Source organism: Odontesthes bonariensis, chromosome 22 (genome assembly GCF_027942865.1).
Source record: "Odontesthes bonariensis isolate fOdoBon6 chromosome 22, fOdoBon6.hap1, whole genome shotgun sequence".
Lineage (NCBI taxonomy): Eukaryota > Metazoa > Chordata > Actinopteri > Atheriniformes > Atherinopsidae > Odontesthes > Odontesthes bonariensis.
In genome coordinates, this window is record NC_134527.1 from 31,082,171 (window position 1) to 31,095,357 (window position 13,187).

General features: G+C 44.9%; 1 protein-coding gene across 3 annotated transcripts in view; it reads right to left on the reverse strand.

Moving 5' to 3' along the window:
* Window positions 1–13,187, reverse strand: part of fbxw2 (F-box and WD repeat domain containing 2) — a 39,572-nt gene that overhangs the window by 4,247 nt on the left and 22,138 nt on the right. The window lies entirely within an intron of this gene.

Here is a 13,187-nt window from a genome sequence, read left to right on the forward strand (position 1 = left end):
CCAAAGCTGGAAAGATCTAAGCCCTTAGGTTAAAGCATGCCTGCAAGGTAACTGTGATTGATAACCAACCAAAGATCCAGTGTCTAGACCACTATCCTGCAGGTTTTAGATGTTTTCCTGCTTTAACACACCTGATTCAGATTAAATGGAGCTCTTCAAAAGATTGTTAAATTCTGCACAAACCAGCTAATGAGCCATCAACCTAAATCAGGTGATCCAGAGCGGGACTACTGCTGCCAAACGGAAATAGAAAATGCATTTTGAGCAGCATTTAAAGGACAATAACAAGTGGCAGGGGATACGAACAATTACAAACAAAACCCCTGTCCACCCTCTATAGTCGACCCTTCCCTCCCTGATCAGTTGAACACTTTCTTCTCTCGGTTCGATAGCAACAACAGCAGTATGAGAGTGCCAACTCCCACACCCCTCACCCACAGTCAACATCCTTTACACATCACCAACTCCCCCCAGGAACAGAGGCAACCGATGGCATTGCACCAATACCAGGTCGAGTAGGCTCTGCTAAAAATCAACTACAAGAACAGCAACCAGTCCGGATGGGGTACCAGGGGCGTCCTAAAGGCATGTGCACACCGACTTGCAACTGTCTTCACTGACATATTCAACAGGTCACCGAAGGAGGCCACAGTACCCACCTGCTTGAACGCTGCCACCATCATCCCTGTCCCAAAGTCGACTTCAGCTCTGCCTTCAACATTATCAACCCAGGCCTGGGCCACCATCTCTGTAGTTGGATTAGGGCTTTCCTCTCTAACAGATCACAGCATGTGAGACTTGGACACCTCATCTCCACCAACACCATCTTCAACACTGGCACCCCCCCCACCCATAATGATGAGGCAGCCTACAGAGGGGAGGTCCAAGCCCTCAAATCAACGTCAATCAATATCAGAACAACGACTTGGTCCTCAACACCAACAAGACAAAGGAGCTCGTCATTGACAGAAAACACAAGGGCACAACACAGGCCACTTTGGTGGTCAGTAGAGAAGAGGTGGAACAGTTGGGGTTATGATGTTATCTTCATCATAACATTGATTAGATATGCTGCTGAGTATAGGACTGCTATCAAAGAGAATTTTGTTGTATAGAAATGTGCAATGACAATGAAGACTTCTATTCTACTCCACATTGCCATGTTGTTGTAAAAGTGTAACCGGTACTTGTTTTGGAGAAATATGAAATGTAAAATGTCAAATAAGAAATGATTGTGTGTGACATGCTTATTTCACGTTTACATTATGTTGTCGCCTCGCTTCTTATGTGATTTGTGGACTTGCGTGGAAACGTAACAGAATACTTATAATCGTAAGGTTAGTCAATCACACATCGTACTGAAAAGATGGAGCTTTGTATATTTAAGATGGTTGTTTAACCAATGAATAATAAGGTCACTGTTACGGCCAGTGGCCTTGTATGTTTCTTTTTTCTGTATAAGTGTAGGTTCCTGCCTGCTGTCTCCACTGAGGGAGCTGGATGCAGCTCTACTCCTGGCACTTCCTGGTTGAGGCCTACTACTGCTCTGATTGGTTCTTCACCATGGTGACTCCACCAATCACTCAAGAGGCCTCCCTATTTAAACCTCCACTTCCTACCAGAAGGAGGCGGCTGTGTTCCTTTGTATGAACAGCTTGCCTCTTTGCTGGGTGTTGCTTTGTTTATTTGGATAGCTTTATTAGCTTATGCTGGACTGTGACTTTTCCTTATGTTTTTTGTATGTTCTGAAGGCGCTACAAGAACCTGTTTGTAGCTAGATTGTTTTTGAAGAGTCCCGTGTTTTGGTTTTATGTTATTTTGACTAAAACTGGTTTTGAAGGCTCTTGGTTTGTTTGATTTTGTTTTGGCTTTGTTTTGGTTTGGAGTTTTGAATTACCTCTCTAATTTTAAGATGTAATTATTTGTTTTGGAGTTTTTGTTTTATTTAGGGTATTGTCTTAAGACCCTCTTTTGACTTGTGGATTATTGTAAAATTTCAGCTTTAATTCAACAAAAAAGAAGAAAAAGATAACTAAACAATAAACACTTAACTATTTTTTACCTTTAAAACATCTGGGTATTGTTATTAGTATTTTTATTTTTCATTTTCTTTAATGTCCCCCCCCCCCTCTGGCTGAGCTGGGTCGTAACAGTCACCTACATATTAACGCTTGGAAACGCATAGCGTTAATTCAGTTCTGTCACAGTCATGCATGGCTGTATTGTGTTTTGGGTCCTAGTCTTACGTGGGCTGAGCAAGTGTTCGAGAGCCTTGGACGGAGATTGGTTTGCTCCTGCCACCACACCTGCTTCCTCATTACGACGGCCTTATAGGAGCTGTAGGAGCAACCAGTCTTCGCCAGATCGTCTCACTAACTTAGTGGTAAATCGGCTCACCCTATGCTCTGCCATAGTATTCTCTTGTAGTTTTTGACTAACTCTTGTTCTCGCAGCTTCTGCCTATCTCGACCAATTGCTCCTACGCCTTTGTTTCCTGGTTCCAACTTGTACCCGACTCTCCGTAGTCTGGATATCCCCACCAGCCACATATCCACACCTGCTTGCCCGCCTAGCCTCCTCTCTTGGATTAGAGGAAAAACGCAGTTAAAAGGCTTCTCAGCCAGTCTGCTGCTGAATTTGTCATTGAATTCCGCATTTTGGCCGCAGAGACTGGTTGGCCGCCCCATGCACTCAAGGGATACTCCTGAATTCACAGAATGAACTATTAAAATACCAAATAGCTTTAAGAGATGAGCCATCCTCTTTTGAGGACTTAATAACCTTTACCATATGCATCGACAACTGTATAATGGAGCATAGGAGGGAGAAGAGCGCTCGTTCAGGTGGACCACCATCCTGGCGACCACCATCTAACCTCACCTTTCCTCCCCCCATTTATTCCACATCAGAGCCTCCACCTGCCAGTGATACCCCCAAGCCTGTGCAGTTGGGATGGACCAGGTTCGTACCGGAGGAATGCCTCCATTGCATTAGGGAAGGGGAGTGTATTTATTGCGGAGCAAAGGATCATAACCTCTCTGCCTGTCCGGTCCGCCCAAAAAGACAAGGCCCACCGGTAAAGACAGGATTGCTGGTGGGCAGCACTACTAACAAAACTCGATTAACACTGCCGGTTACCAAAGGCAGAGAAATGCGAATTCCATGTTTCCTGTGTCATTTTTCGGCTAAATCTTTCAGAGCGGGCAGGTGAAGACTGATCCAGAAAAGATACAGGCAATGCTGAGTGGCCCATACCTACTAACCGTAAGCAGTTGCAAAGGTGCCTTGGGTTTGCTAATTTCTACCGCCGGTTTATTCGCAATTATAGAACAATTGCCTTACCACTTACACGACTAACTTCCACTAAGATTTCCTTCCTCTGGTCTCCTGAAGCAGCCCAAGCCTTTGAGCTGCTTAAAGAAAGGTTCACTACAGCACCCATTCTCTCACAACCTAACTCTGAGTGTCAATTTGTCCTGGAGGTAGAAGCGTCATATTCTGGAGTGGGGGCGGTGTTGTCGCAGAGGTCAGACACAGAGAGAAAGCTTCATCCCTGCACCTTTTCCTCCCAGGGTTTGTCTCCATCGGAAAGGAACTACGACGTGGGAAACCGGGAACTATTAGCCATCAAGCTGGCATTGGAGGAGTGGAGAGATTGGCTGGAGGGGGCCAAGTAACCATTCATTGTCTGGACGGATCACAAAAACTTTGCCTACATCCAAGAGACTAAGCAACTAAATTCCCGCCAAGCTGACTGGTCATTATTCTTCGGTCGTTTTAACTTTTCCATATCTTATTGCCCAGGTTCCCGGAACATCAAACCTGACGCATTGTCCAGAAAGTTCAGGATCTGATGAGCCTGGTGAGAATCCTTCCCTCTACCTGCCTGTTGGGAGGTCTGTCGTGACAGATAGACAGTAAGGTTCGTCACGGACTCACCTTGGATCCTGACCCGGACACGGGTCCTCCCGACCGCCGCTTCGTATCTCTTTCAGCTCGAGCCGCTGTATTCACTGGGCCCAAACTGCCAGATTTGCATGTCACCCCGGAATCCACCGTACCACCAACCTACTTCAACGCTACTTTCTGTGGCCCTCCTTGGAAAATGATACGAAGGAATATGTTAAGGCCTGTTCGGTATGTGCCCGTAGTAAATGCATTAATCACACCCATCTCGCTTACTGCAACCTCTGGAGGTCACCGGTCGGCCCTGGTCACACATCTCCTTGGACTTTGTTACTGGTCTGCCCTAATCCCAACATAAAACCACCATATTCAAAGTTCTTCATTGTTTTTCCAAGTCTGCTCATTTCATTCCCCTGGACAAATTACCATCTGCTGCTGAAACCGCTGACCTGCTTACTAATCATGTTTTCTGTCTCCATGGAATCCCAGCTTAAGTAGTTACCGACCGGGGACCCCAATTCATCTCTCAGGTTTGGCGTAACTACTGTACAACACTTGGTCAAATGGTCAGACAGAAAGGCTTAACCAGGAACTGGAAGCAGCACTCCGCTGCATTTTGGCCAACAACATCTCTTCCTGAAGTCAACATCTAACTTTGATAGAATACGCCCATAACTCTCTCACATCCTCTGCCACAGGTCTATCACCTCTCGAAGCATCACTGGGGTACCAACCAAACTTCCGGAAGAGGAGAGGGATTTCGAGGTCCCCTCCGTCCAGCTTCATCTTTAACGTATTCAGCACGTATGAACTGAGAACCGAGAGGCCCTTTTATGTACCTCTGAACGTAATCGCAGACCGTCACCGCATACCTGCTCCTCAGTACATCCCCGGCCAAAAAGTCTGGTTGGCTACTAAGGACATTCCACTAAAATCTACCTCCGAAAAGCTGGCGCTTTGTTATTGAATCCATCATTAACCTTTCTGCTGTTATCCCAAGCTCCCTGCTTCTATGTGCATCCATCCCACATTCCACGTCTCCCTGATCAAACCTTTGGCTTCCAGTCCATTATGCCCTCCGGCCGATCCCCCTCTACCCGCCCGTATTGTGGATGGACACAATCATGCATGGCTGTGTTGTGTTTTGGGTCCAAGTCTTAGGTGGGCTGAGCAGGTGTTCCTGAGAGCTTTGGGCAGAGCCTGGTTTGCTCCTGCCACCACACCTGCTTCCTCATCATTCCTCATTACGACGGCCTTATAGGAGCTGTAGGAGCAACCAGTCTTCGCCAGATCGTCTCACTAACTTAGTGGTAAATCGGCTCACCCTATGCTCTGCCATAGTATTCTCTTGTAGTTTTTGACTAAAGGCTCGTGTATACTTCGCAGCAGTGTGTCGCAGTGAGCTTGTCGCAGACACGACGCAGTTATTTTTGATTTATGCCTTGAAGCGCTGTCTGCGCTATGTTAATCCCACGCCACAACGCAAGAGGGACAATCACGAACAAGCTAGGATTGTGGGTGTTACGTTACGGAGGTCATTCAACAACAATGGCGACTGGACGAATGCGCACTTTGATTGAGATGCAGCTGATCGATCTAGAAATAGAAGAAATATTGCTACTACTGGAGCTGGCAGAGAGGGAAAGAATCGTCACGGTTAGCGTCAGCTGGTTAGCAAACCGGAAATACGCATAGTGTAGAGCGGATGTAGAGTTGACCAATCAGAGGCCTCCTTTCTCTCCTCCCTGCGGCGATGTCTGCGGCACTGTCTGCGGTGAGTTACAATTTTGAGGAGGTGCACCAGAGTGTCTGCGTAGTGTCTGCGTAGGGGGGGGGGCATGTCTGCGTTAACTGCGACACACACGCAGACGACCAGGTTTCCGAGTATAAATCAGGCTTAACTCTTGTTCTCGCAGCTTCTGCCTGTCTCGACCAAATGTAGTTTGAAGTACGTTTTTCAAAACTCTGTTTGACACTATTGCTATAGAAAGTGAAGGCATTTTGATATGTGGGGGAGATTATGTGGTCATGAACCATAACATAGATACAATAAGCTCCAAAAGAAGCAAGAAGACTCTAACCAAGTTTATTAATACATCAGGAAATGGGACTGATCGATGTGTGGAGAGAACTACACTCACTAGAAAGGGACTATACACACTATTCGGTACCTCATTCTGTCTACTCCAGAATTGACTACTTTTTTTATTAATACAAGTGAAATTCATAGGGTTACAGAATGTAAAATTGGGGTGGCAGATATATCAGATCACAGTGGGATCAGCTTGACAATACACCTTAAAAATAGGAAAATAAATACTGTATGGAGGCTAAAAGTGGGCATCTTGAACAATAGGGCAAATGTGGAACAGATAAGAGAAGAAATAAAAAGTGAACCCTGCAATTCTGTGGGACGGTATGAAGGGAGTCATTCAGAGGAAACTAATCGCTTTGACAACATCACAAAAAAAGGACTAGCTATATATAAACACAAAGTAGAAAAACTGCAAGAACTCGAAATGAAAAATAAGAATAGAGAAAATTATTCTGTATTACAACAAATAAAGAAGGTAAGGGAAGAGATAAATGAGATACTCAGGACAGATATAGAAAAGAGGGCAAGATTTGTAAAGCAGACATACAGGGACATAGACATCAGGCCCCAAAACGACAACGCTCTTAACTAGATGCCTGCGGAAACAGCAGGCCATTAACACAATTCATAAAATAGGGAACCCTCAAACCAACCTACTATCACACGAAAGAGATAAAATAGAAAGAATATTTGAAGAATACTACAAGAAATTCTATTCTAAACCATTATCAGCAGATGAAAAAACAATAAGAAGTTTTCTTGACACACTAGACCTGCCATCTATTGGTGAGACACAGAATGACAATATTACGTCAAAAATCACAGTTAAGGAGCTAGAAGCTGCAATTAGTAGGTTAAAGACTAGCAAATCACCAGGTAACGACGGGTACCCTTCGGAATGGTATAAGGCCTTTCAGAATGAGCTGACACCCTTGCTTCTGTCCTGTTTTAACTGGACCCTTGATGAGGGTGGGTGGAAGGAATTATTACCGTTCTACCCAAAGAAGGTAAAGATAAAGAAGACTGCAAAAACTAAAGGCCAATTTCACTTTTAAATGTAGACTACAAATTATTTAAATCAATTATTTCCAAAAGACTTGAGGCCCACATACCAAATTTGATTGATGAAGACCAAACTGGTTTTATTAAAGGTCGTCAAACACACGATAATAATATAAGAACCCTCCATATCCTAGACAACGCCAAAAAAAGTGGTACAAGTACAATTCTGGTTAGTTTGGATGCCGAAAAAGCTTTTAAAAGTGTTAGTTGGTCATTCTTGTATGAGTTACTAAAGAGATTTGGCTTCAATGAAAAGGTACTCAAAACTATGTATCAAGAGCACAGCTAAGATCAGAGTAAATGGAAGCCTGTCCAAGTCGATTCAGTTGGAGAGGGGGACAAGACAGGGTTGTTGTCTGTCTCCCACTCTTTTTGCTTTGTATGTCGAGCACCCAGATATGTTTCCCACACCTAATGTCTCTTCTAGGAAAGTATAAATACTATCAAGGGTATAAACTGAATACATCAAAAACACAAATTCTCTTGTTAAATTATTCTCCATACCGACAAATAAGAGATGCATATAATTTGAAATGGAACTATATAACAATTAAGCATCTTGGTGTAACCGAGTAAAACTCTTCCCGACATGTTTGAAAACAATTATAGTGAAATTGAAAAAAAACATCCAAAAAGATATTGAAAGGTGGTCTACCCAACCATTAGACTTCAGTGCTTAAATACGGACAGTCAAAATTAATATTTTACCCAAATTGTTATATTTATTTGAAACTCTTCCAATTAATATTCCCCAAAACAAATGTATAGCCTTGGACAAGATGATTTCTAGATTCATTTGGAATAGTAAAAAACCAAGAATAAAATTTACGACACTTCAACTACCTAAAAGCAAGGGGTGGGGGGATGGCTTAACTGAACCTTACAGAATATTTTTATGCAGCTCAACTTAGACATCTGGCTCGTTTTTGGATTAGACCTGACTATGAGTCTAAATGGAAAGAAATGGAAAGGGAAGTACAGGGCTTTCAAACCCAGATATTGGTGGGGGATAAACATTTGAGAAGTGCTTTGAGGCATGCTATGAACCCAAAATTTGAAATATGGAGCACTGTAGTAAGAAAATACAAACTTAAGAGGGATATATGCACTCTGAAGTGGTTTGCGTATGATTTAAAGTTTGAGCCAGGGACGTATGATCCAGCATTAAAAAAATGGGCACAAAAAGGTATGACAGCGTCATGTAAAGTATCAGAAGGTGGACAATTTCTAAGTTTCCAAGATCTAAAGACAAAGATCTTCAAGATCTTGAAAACAAAGACTTCTATAGATACTTGCAGCTGAGAGATTATTTCACAAGAGAGATACGGTCAAATGAAACTATAAATAAGGTGATTGGTATTATTATCGAACAGATACAAACAGAAGGGTCCCGGCCACTAAAAATCCAAATGCAAGAGGAGGAGTGGTACCACATGTGTGAGAAACAATGTACATCAACAAATTCATTAATATATGGAGGGAGTTCTGCTGGAAAAATCTAACTTGCTATTTTATAACACCAAAGATAAAATCTAGGCAACTCGCTATACAACAAGACTGCTGGAGATTATGTGGGAGCATGGAGGCAGAGCATGCACATATCTTCTGAAATTGTATAAAAATGAGGATATACTGGCAAAATGTTAACTCAGTTGTAAAAGAAGTCTTGGGATATGAAATCCCAAATACTTGACCAGTGATGTATCTTTGGAGAAGATTTGAGAAGGTTGTAATGAAAGAAGATCTGTACTTGACTAAAGTATTACTCGCAGCAAGTAAGAAAGCGTTCACAAGAAACTGGCAGAATGTGAACACTCCAAAACAGGAGCAGTGGTTGGAAATTGTCCAGGAAATCTTTGTTATGGAAAAATTGACATACCTGTTGAGACTCAAAGAAAAAAATACTGGGAAAAGTGGAACATTTATATGAGACATGACACCAACTGAACAAATGCTAAATGGAACAGTGGACTGAATAGTAGTATCTCCAGACAGTTTGTTAGTTTTATTATTATTACTCTAACTTGTACCTTGTTTGATGTATTGTTTTTTCATATACATGTGAAAACTCAATAAAAATTTCAGTTATGAAAAAAAAACTAACTACTTCCATAAATAAAAATTACATCAATTTTTCATGCAATTCATATATTAAGATTTAAAACTTCCCTAACAGTTGAGCCCTTGTGTGTAATAGAATTGAAACAAATAGAAAAGCCTTTATTGCCATTGCACTGTGAAGGTACAACAAAATTGAAGGTGCTCCCGCAGAGCATTCCTGCACCACAGAGATTCAAAGCAAGGCAAAAAACAACGGAAAAACGTTTGGATAAAAAATATAAAAGATGAAATAGAGAAAAGGGCGGTAAGAGTCGGGTTGAAAGATTTAAAGTGGCTGCAGATGTTGCACAAAGGTACAGACATGGCCAGGGTAGCCACTGCTGTTAAGGTGCTGACAGGTAGGAGGAGGGAGATTTGTTGTAGTGCCTTCAGGGCTGTTTGGTGGTGGTGGTGGTGGTGGTGGTGGTGGTGGTGGTGAGGGGGGGGGGTAAGATTAAGATTAAGTTTAAAATCAGATTTATTTGTCATGTACAGGAAATACACGAACTTTGTCCTTTGCTTTTAACCCATCCAGATTGGCACCTGTTGAACACACACATGCACAGGGTCACATACTCATAGAGACAGATGGCCTACACTGGAGCGGTGGGCAGCCAATCACAGCGCCCGGGGAGCATGGGGGTATGGTGCCTTATTCAAGGGCACCTCGGCCCTGACAAGGAGGTGGACTGACACCCCTCCAGCTGTTAGTTTCAAAGTGTGTGTGTCCATGGATGTTTGCAGTTCGTTTGGCCCAGGGGAAGAAACTGTCTGTAAAGCCTGATTCTTACTCGGCGCAACCGCGCAACTGTTCTGGCTCGAGAACCATTAATGACGTCATCGAAAGCGCCAGCCCCTTCACAGTTCCTTCAGCTCATAAGCGCAGTTTGCGCCGAGTATGCGTCACATTTGCAGTTCTCTCCAGACCAGCGGGCGTCACTGTTGAGGAAACAAGCTGAAGAACCGGACGAAGAAAGCATACACAATGCCACCTGTGGTGTCACGTCAGCAGAGGCTGGCACATCTGATGCGGATGCGGAATGAATTTACAAGAGTTTGTTGCGCTTCCAAAAGGAGACGAATGGGAGCACATTTCCCGTGTTGTCCCAGTGTAACTTCATAGACGTGTCCTACAGATGTTTGTAGAGGCGCACCCTCTCGGTCACCGCGGTCTCTGCAGTGTTCATGTTTCCTTTCTCTTGGTCAGCTGTTTCCGGTTGAGCTCGCACGAAGTCAGAAAAAAAGTTGTGTGCGCGACCTTGCGACGCGCGAGGATTTTTTAGCTTGCGACGGGGGGCGTGGCGGAATTTTGGGTCACGTGACCGTTTGTGCCATTTGCGACCAGCTAGTAAGAATGGGTCAAAGCGAGGTTGCGCCGAGTAAGAATCAGGCTTTAGCCTGCTGGTGCGGGACCTTGTGGACCTGTAGCGTCTCCTAGAGGGCAACAGATGAAACAGGGAGTAGGCAGGGCTCTCCTGTGATGGCCTTGATTTTCCTGAGGCAGCAGGATGTGGAGAGGTGTTCCAGGTTGGGCAGAGGGCAGCCGATGATCCTTTGGGCAGTGTTTATGACCCTCTGCACCGCCTTCCTGCCCTCAGCTGTGCAGCCTGCGAACCACATACCCAGGCAGGATGTTAGTACGCTCTCCACAGAGGAGTGATAGAAGGCCAGCAGCAGCTTTGTGTTCAGGTTGTTCTTCCTGAGCACACGCAGGAAGTGAAGCTGCTGCTGAGCCTTCTCACCAGGGCCCTGATGTTAAACGTCCAGGTGGTCACCAGAGATGTGGGTGACGAGAAACTTGAAGGTGGTGACAGTTTCCACCGGTTCACCATTTATGAGGAGGAGGGGGTGGTCCTGTCTGTTCTTCCTGAAGTCCATAATGAGTTCTTTTGTCTTATGGACATTCAGGGTCAGGTTGTTGTCTGAGCACCAGAGTGACAGTTTTTCTACTGTAGTGAATATGAGGGAAGGTCGCCGAGCCGATGTAGAAATGAGTGGTGAAGAAGTCTGCTGACACGGACTTAGTCGAACAAAGAAATTTTTATTTCTGTCGTCAGGTCCGTCTTAAATTTACAGAAAAGATGCATCTTCCGGGAGAGTATGTGTCAATTAGCCAGATGAAAAAACCCTCTCTCTTTTTTTAGTGAAGAGCAAGCTTTTTAAAGGATACACTCCCCAGCCTCTGTCATGTCCGGGCATCTAGCCAAGAGTTGGCGTATGCATATTCAAGGCCATTCGTACCAGTAGCCGATGAAGTCTTTTACTTCAAATCTTTCCTTATTTGGTTGTTTTAAGTGTCTATTTCTCAGTCTATCTCCGTGTCTTACACGGAGGCGCGCGCAGGCGCGTGCAACAATTATGCACTTGGTGAACCTATGCAGCTGCGAACCCAAATGAACCTGATTCGGCCTTCTTCATGCGCCTTGTGCTACATTTTGTCTGCTGGTCCATACACTTCACTACCTCAGCCCTGAAGGCTGTCTTGTCCTCGTTGCTGATGAGTCCAACCACGGTGGTGTCGTCTGCATATTTTATAATATAATGTTCTCCAGGTGACTCAGGGCTGTGTGGAGTGTGAGAGCGATGGCGTCCTCCGTGGACCGATTTGCCCTGTAAGCCAACAGGTGTGGGTCAAAGGAGGGAGGGAGGCAGTCTCTGATGTGCTGGGAGACTGATCCCTCCAGGCACTTCATGATTACAGACGTGAGGGCGATGGCTCTGTAATCATTCAGTCTATGGCAGGTTTTTTGGGGATGGGGACGATGTTGGAGGCCTTCAGACTTGTGGGGACGGTGGCATGTGTAAGGGAGAGGTTGAACAGTTAACATAACATGTTATTGAAACTGTTTGTGTAAACACTTTGTGTAAAGTGATCAACACTTGGCTGCACGGTGGTGTGGTGGTTAGCACTGTTGCCTCACAGCAAGAAGGTTCCAGGTTCAACACCCAGCTGGGGCCTTTCTGTGTGGAGTTTGCATGTTCTCCCCGTGTATGCGTGGGTTCTCTCCGGGTACTCCGGCTTCCTCCCACTGTCCAAAAAATCATGCATGTTAGGTTGACCACCTGCTGGTGGTGGTTGGAGGGGCCGATGGCGCCGGTGCATGGCAGCCTCGCCTCCGTCAGTGTGCCCCAGGGCAGCTGTGGCTACAATCCAGTAGTCTGCCACCATCAGCATAGCACTTTGAGATTCCGTATGAAATGAAAAGTGCTTTACAAATGTAATTGATTATTATTATTATTACTTCTCATCTTGATCCAATGCAGTGTTCTGCTGGGAAAACCTGGATCCTCTGACATTGATTTTACTTTGGCACCTACCTAAACATTTCTGTAGACCAATCAACCTCCATAGCCATACAGTATGGCAACACCACTCACCTAACGAGCAGCTTTCCACAGAGGGACAGCACTGAGCCTTGCAAAAACAGCTTAGGAAAGGCTAAAAAGCATGTCAAAGAGCCTGAGGTAAGCCTGAGGTGTTCCCCTGACCTCCAAACTCTCCAGATACCAATCTGGTTAAGACCTGCATGGTCTTTTACATGCAGGGAAATACACAAAATTTGTCCACTGCATTTAACCCATCCACGTTGGCACCCGTTGAACACAGCACAGGGTTACACACTCATGGAGACAGATGCCAGACACTGGAGTGGGCTCAGTGGACGTTCAGGGTCCACGGAGCGGTGGGCAGCCATTCACAGCGCCCGAGCGTACGAGGTAGACTGACACCCCTCCAGCTGTCAGTTCACCAATTTTTTAAGTGGCGAGCATGGGAATCAATCCGCCAACCCTCTGGTTATTGGATGACCCACTCTAACCACTGAGCCACGGCCGCCCAATAGCATCTGTTGGAAGCAAGCCCAATACACAAAGACCCCCCCCAACCCACAGGTCCCAAAGGATCCTTTGCTAAGGTTCAAGACACTCCGGGACACCTTCAAATGTTCTTTGACCACACCTTGACTGGTCAGAGCTCTTCTGGCAGGATGTGGAGCCACCCTTTATATTAGGTAGGTGGTCATAA